Source organism: Cryptomeria japonica, unplaced genomic scaffold, assembly GCF_030272615.1.
Source record: "Cryptomeria japonica unplaced genomic scaffold, Sugi_1.0 HiC_scaffold_183, whole genome shotgun sequence".
In the NCBI taxonomy this organism is placed as follows: Eukaryota; Viridiplantae; Streptophyta; class Pinopsida; order Cupressales; family Cupressaceae; genus Cryptomeria; species Cryptomeria japonica.
This window is the reverse complement of record NW_026729005.1, coordinates 222,861-230,000: the sequence shown is the minus strand read 5'-3', so window position 1 is coordinate 230,000 and position 7,140 is coordinate 222,861. Positions and strand designations below refer to the sequence as shown.

Genomic DNA, 7,140 nt, shown 5'->3' with positions numbered 1-7,140 from the left:
TCTGGAAATTAGTGAAGGCAGCGCATCAAAGGTGCGCAACGCTGGTGCGAACCTGGGAGCGCTCCGATGTGTGCTCCAAGGTGCGGCGTGCACGAAGTCGGACCCCGGTTTGCCCCGGGTGCGCACCTCGCGTGCACCTTGGTGCGCACACCTTGGCTGGGTTGCGCGCCCTGGTGGGCACCATGGTGCGCACCAAGGAGCGCTCCGAAGTGTGCTCCAAGGTGCGGCGTGCACGAAGTCGGAGCCCGGTTTGCCCCGGGTGCGCACCTCGCGTGCACCTTCGCCGCGGTGGGCACCATGGCGTGCACGAAGTCGGAGCCCGGTTTGCCCCGGGTGCGCACCTCGCGTGCACCTTCGCCGGGGTGGGCACCTTGGTGTGCAGACCTTGGCTGGGTTGCGCGCCCTGGTGGGCACCATGGTGCGCACCAAGGAGCGCTCCGAAGTGTGCTCCAAGGTGCGGCCTGCACGAAGTCGGAGCCCGGTTTGCCCCGGGTGTGCACCTCGGGTGGGCACCTTGGTGCGCATGCCTTGCCTGGGCTGCGCACCAGGGCGGGCTCAAGATGGCACCCGCGTTCCTTTTTTTTCACTATCTTTCAAAACGGAAATTTTAAAATCTCATTTTTTTTTGCCTTTTTCTGGAAATTAGTGAAGGCAGCGCATCAAAGGTGCGCACCTCGCTGCCCACCACGGTGCGCAACGCCGGTGGGCACCCGGGAGTGCTTCGAAGTGTGCTCCAAGGTGCTGCGTGCACGTTGTCGGAGCCCGGTTTGCCCCGGGTGCGCACCTCGCGTGCACCTTCGTCGGGGTGGGCACCTTGGCTGGGTTTGCCCCGGCTGCGCTCCGAAGCGGGGTTATTGGAGCGCCGCCTCTTTTTTTGTCGGAGCGTTTGGTGGGGTTTCTCGCATTGGCTCTTCCGAGGCCCGGTTGCCACCCTGGCGCGCACGAAGTCGGAAGTAGGGTTAATTGCCCGGGTGCGCACCTTTGCCAGGGTGGGCACCTTACCTGGGCTGCGCACCAGGGCGGGCTCAAGATGGCACGCGCGTTCCGTTTTTTTCACTATCTTTCAAAACGGAAATTTTAAAATCTCCTTTTTTTTTTGCCTTTTCTGGAAATTAGTGAAGGCAGCGCATCAAAGGTGCGCACCTCGCTGCCCACCTTGGTGTGCTCTGAGGTGCGCACCCGGGAGCGCTACGAAGTGTGCTCCAAGGTGCGGCGTGCACGTTGTCGGAGCCCGGTTTGCCCCGGGTGCGCACCTCGCCTGCACCTTGGCCGGGGTGGGCACCTTGGCTGGGTTTGCCCAGGGTGCGCTCCGAAGCGGGGTTACTGGAGCGCCCCCTCTTTTTTTGTCAGAGCGTTTGGTGGGGTTTCTCGCATTGGCTCTTCCCAGGCCCGGTTGTTGGGTGCGCTCCCACCCTGGCGCGCGCGAAGTTGGAAGTTGGGTTAATTGCCCGGGCGCGCACCTTCGCCAGGGTGGGCACCTTGGTGCGCACACCTTGGCTGGGCTGCGCACCAGGGCGGGCTCAAGATGGCACCAGCATTCCCTTTTTCTCACTATCTTTCAAAACGGAAATTTTAAAATCTCGTTTTTTTTTTTGCCTTTTATGGAAATTAGTGAAGGCATCGCATCAAAGGTGCGCACCTCGCTGCCCACCTTGGTGTGCTCCGAGGTGCCCACCACGGTGCGCAACGCCGGTGCGAACCCGGGAGCGCCCCGATGTGTGCTCCAAGGTGCGGCGTGCACGAAGTCGGACCCCGGTTTGCCCCGGGTGCGCACCTCGCGTGCACCTTGGTGCGCACACCTTGGCTGGGTTGCGCGGCCTGGTGGGCACCATGGTGCGCACCAAGGAGCGCTCCGAAGTGTGCTCCAAGGTGCGGCGTGCACGAAGTCGGAGCCCGGTTTGCCCCGGGTACGCACCTCGCGTGCACCTTCGCCGGGGTGGGCACCTCGGCTGGGTTGCGCGCCCTGGTGCGCACCAAGGAGCGCTCCGAAGTGTGCTCCAAGGTGCGGCGTGCACGAAGTCGGAGCCCCGGTTTGCCCCGGGTGCGCACCTTCGCCGCGGTGCGCACCATGGCGTGCACGAAGTCGGAGCCCGGTTTGCCCCGGGTGCGCACCTCGCGTGCACCTTCGGCGGGGTTGCGCGCCCTGGTGGGCACCATGGTGCGCACCAAGGAGCGCTCCGAAGTGTGCTCCAAGGTGCGGCGTGCACGAAGTCGGAGCCCGGTTTGCCCCGGGTGCGCACCTCGCGTGCACCTTCGGCGGGGTTGCGCGCCCTGGTGGGCACCATGGTGCGCACCAAGGAGCGCTCCGAAGTGTGCTCCAAGGTGCGGCGTGCACGAAGTCGGAGCCCGGTTTGCCCCGGGTGCGCACCTCGCGTGCACCTTCGCCGCGGTGGGCACCATGGCGTGCACGAAGTCGGAGCCCCCGGTTTGCCCCGGGTGCGCACCTCGCGTGCACCTTCGCCGGGGTGGGCACCTCGGCTGGGTTGCGCGCCCTGGTGCGCACCAAGGAGCGCTCCGAAGTGTGCTCCAAGGTGCGGCGTGCACGAAGTCGGAGCCCGGTTTGCCCCGGGTGCGCACCTCGCGTGCACCTTCGCCAGGGTGGGCACCTCGGTGCGCACACCTTCTCAATGTTTTCTTGCCTTTTCTGGAAATTGGTGAAGGCAGCGCATCAAAGGTGCGCACCTCGGTGTGCTCCGAGGTGCGAACCCGAGAGCGCTCCGAGGTGCCCACGAAGTCGAAAGTCGGGTTAATTGCATTGTTTTCCCCGGGTGCGCTCCGAGGTGCGCAACATCGGCGCGCACCAAGGAGGGCTCCGAAGTGTGCTCCAAGGTGCGCACGATGGCGTGCACCTCTGGTGCGCACGATTCGGAAGGTGCGCACGATGGCGTGCACCTCTGGTGCGCACGATTCGGAGCTCGGTTTGACCGGGTGCGCACACCTTGGCTGGGTTGCGCACCTTTTGTGCGCTCCAAGGTGCGCACGAAAGTCGGAGCTCGGTTTGCCCCGGGTGCGCACCTTCGCCAGGGTGCGCACCTTGATGCGCACAGCCTTGGCTGGGCTGCGCACCTTGGTGGGCGCCATGGTGCGCACCTTTCGTGCGCTCCAAGGTGCGCAACGAAGTCGGAGCTCGGTTTGCCCCGGGTGCGCACCTTGGTGGGCGCATGGTGCACTCCGAGGTGCCCAAGATTGGTGCGCACCAAGGAGCGCTCCGAAGTGCGCCTCCAAGGTGGCGCGCGAAGTCGAAAGTTGGGTTAATTGTCCGGTTTGCCTCGGGTGCGCACCTTGCGTGCACCTTCACCAGGGTGGGCGCCTTGGTGCGCACACCTTGGCTGGGCTGCCGCACCAACCTTGGCACCCACGCGTTTCCTTCATTTTAAATTTTTTTTTTTACAATCTCTCAAGTGGGAAATTCTATAATCTCAACTTTTTTTGCCTTTTCAGGAAACTTTTGAATGGAGCGCATCATTGGTGCGCTCCGAAGTGTGCTCCAAAGCTCTCTCCAGCTGCGTGCACCTGCCCCCGGCCGCGCACACCCGGCCCCGCCCCAGCTTCGCTCACCTGTCCCGGGCGTCTGGTGCGGAACCTTAGAGTAAGAAACATCACCGTGCACCTTGGCCAACGTGCGCGACTCGACCGAGCGCGCACTGGCCGAGGTGCACACCGATTCACCTGGGTGCGCGCGCAGCACCTCGGGCGCACCGGGGTGCGCGCACAACGCCCGGGTTGCACCGTGGCCTGTGTGCTCGGGGCGCCTCGGTGCGCGCTCGGTGTCGCCCCCCAGCGCGCGCGGTAGTGCGGGCAGCGCACCCGGCCCCGCCCGCCGGCCCCGACGAGAACAAAAGGTTTATTCAAATAGCATTGCGACGCCCGGCGAAAAACTAAAAAAGGGTGCAACACCGGGACTTCCCGGGAGGTCACCCATCCCAGTACTACTCCGGCCCAAGCGCGCTTAACTGCGGAGTTCTGATGGGATCCGGTGCACTAACGCTGGTATGATCGCACCCGTTATGAGCTTGTCGCAGTGTGTACTTAGCAAACCGCGACCCACGTGCGAATCCACCCCGGCCACCCACCCCCGTCGAGGTGCACACCCTCCCTCGCGAAGTGCGCCCCGTTCGCCAAGTGTGAGCCCTGCCCGGGTGCGCGCACCTTGCTAGGGCGTCGGGTGTGCACCCGGCCCGGCCTACGTGCGTGCACCTGGAGGGGGCGTCGTGTGCGTGCAGTGTCCCGTCTGCAACGCGGTGCCCACACACCACCTCGGGCGCAACGACCTGCGCTCACATGTGGGCCGAGTGCACCTTGGTGCATGTTCGGGGCGCCTCGGGTGCACGCTCGATCTTGCCCTGGTGCACCAAGGCGCTCGGTTTGCCCCGGGTGCGCACTTGGTGCAAGGTGGGCACCCAAAATAGGGATCAAGCACCAAAACACAAGTTTCGGGATGCAAAATGGGACCCAAGGACCACAAATGCGTTCCAAGACCCATGATGGGTCCACGAGAACAAAAATGTGTTCCGAGACTTAATAAACAAATATTGGGTTTTAGGAGAAGAAACATGCTCTGATGCCCAAAACGAGAATCGACCCCGAAAAGGCCACAGGCCAAAAGTGGGATGCGAGACAAAAAAAAATGGGACCCGAGGACCAAAATTGGGTTCCCAGGTCGAAGACAGGGCAACCGGACAAGAAACGACCTCTAAGGCTCGAAATGAGTCCCGACGACTAAAACTTGACAAGAAGCACCCATCAGGCACCCAACTCGACACCCATGGGATGCCGACCCACCCGGGCTTCCACCTAGCACACCTTGGCACCCACCCACCCTCGCACCCAACCTCGCACCCAACTTAGCACCTTTGAACCCACATTGGCACTCACCCTGACCCTGGCACCTTGGAACCCACATTGGCACTCACCTTGACCCTGGCACCCACCTTTGCACTCACCTTGGGACCCACCCTGGCTCCCACCTCGGCACCCACCCAGACACCCACCTTGGTTCCTTGGCACCCACCTTGGATCCTTGGCACCCACCCCGACACCCACCTTGGCACGCAACTTGGCTACTTGCCACCCACCTTGGCTCCTTGACGCCCACCCCGACAACCACCCCGTGACCTACCCTGGCTAGGGTTGGTGCACACCCACCCTGGTGCCCACCTTGGCACCCACCCTATGACCCACCTTGGCACGCACCTTAGTACCCACCCCGTTACCCACCCTAGGACCCACCCCGTGACCCACCTTGGCCAGGGTGGGTGCACCCACCCTGGTGCCCACCTTGGCACCCACCCATCCTAGCACCCAGCCTGTGACCGGGCTTGGAACCCAACCTTGCACCCGCACCCGTCTTGGCCAGTGTGGGTGCGCACCCATCCTGGCACCCACGTTGTGACACACCCTTTAACCCACGCACCCTAGCACCCACGTTGGCACCCACCTTGGAACCCAACCTAGCAACTTGGCACCCACCCCGTGACCCACCTTGGCATCCACCATAGCAGTCGCCGACTTGGCACCCACCTCGGCACCCACCTTGACACTTGTGGACCCACCTTGCCACTCACCCTAGCATCGACCCATCCTAGCACCCACCCTGGCACCTTTGCACCCTAGCACTCACCCATCCTAGCACCTAACCTGTGACCCACCTTGACACTCACCCTCGCACCCACCTTGGAACCCAACCTAGCACCCACCCACCCTGACACCAACCCTAGCACCTACCCACCCTTGCACCCACCCTGTGACCCATCTTGGCACCCACCCATCCTACCACTCAACCTATCACCCACCTTCTCACCCACCTTGGCATCCACCTTAGCACCCACCCACACTGGCACCTTGGCACCCACCTCGGGCAAGGTGGGTGCACACCCACCCTGGCACCCAATTTAGAACCCACCGAGCATGTTACCCACCTTGGCACCCACATTGCAGCCCACCCTAGTACCCACCCTATGACCCACATTGGCATCCACACCCTAGCACCCAGGCACCTCGACACCCGCCTTGACACCCACCCTAGCACTGAACCTGTGACCCACCTTGGAACTCACCCTAGAACCCACCCACCCTGTGAACCACCTTGGCATCCACCTTAGCACCCACCCACCTTGGCACCCACTCTAGCACTCACCCATCCTAACACCCAACTTGTTACCCACCTTGGCACCCGCCCTCGCGTCCACCTTGAAACCCACCCTAGCACCCACCCACGCAGGAGCCCACCTTGGCACCCAACCTAACACCCACGCATCCTGGCACCCAACTTGTGACCCACCTTGGAACCCACCCTAGTACCCACCTTTGAACCCACTATATCACCAACCCACCTTGGCACCCACCCTATGACCCTCTTTGGAATCCACCCTAGCACGCACCCACCCTGGCACCCACCATGGAGCGCACCCTAGCACCCACCCACCTCGGCACGCACCTCAACACCCACCTTGGTGTGCGCACTGCGCCAACCTCTCAAAGACCCTATGTGGTGCGCTCCAAAGTGTACACCTTTGGTGCGCTCCAAGGTGCGCACCTTTGGTGCACACCGAGGTGCACACCAAAGTGTGCACCGAGGTGAGCACCAAAGTGCACTCCAGGGTGCACACCAAGGCGTGCACCTTTGGTGCGGTCAATGCAAACGAATTCGGAAGTTGGGGTCGATGTCCTAATCGCTGCTGCAGACTACACGTATGAGAATCGGACAAATAGCTTTATATAGGGGAGGTGTTGCGTTTGATGGGTCGACTCCCCTGGTTGTGTGCACTGCACCAACTTCAAAGACCCTGTCTTGTTTAAGAAGTCAAAAGTTGGGGTGGATGTCCTAATCATTGCTGCAGTCTACGCATGTATGAGAATCAGACAAATAGCTTATATAGGGGAGGTGTTGCATTCGGTGGGTTGACTCCCCTGGTTGTGCGCACTGCGCCAACCTCAAAGACCCCGCATAGCAGAAGAAGTCGGAAGTCGGATTTTGGTGAGCACCAAGGCGTGCACCTTTGGTGCGGTCAACGCAGACGAATTCAGAAGTTGGGGTGGATGTCCTAATCGTTGTTGCAGGCTACACATGTATGAGAATCAGACAAATAGCTTATATAGGGGAGGTGTTGGGTTTGATGGGTCAACTCCCTTGGTTGTGCG

The 7,140-nt window shown here is 62.1% G+C and overlaps 1 non-coding gene across 1 annotated transcript; it reads right to left on the bottom strand.

Moving 5' to 3' along the window:
• Positions 1–3,885: 3,885 nt before the first annotated feature.
• LOC131867738 (5S ribosomal RNA) lies at positions 3,886–4,004 on the bottom strand. Its single transcript, XR_009366270.1, has one exon. It is a non-coding gene; the product is annotated as a 5S ribosomal RNA (ribosomal RNA).
• Between the last annotated feature and the right edge of the window lie 3,136 nt (positions 4,005–7,140).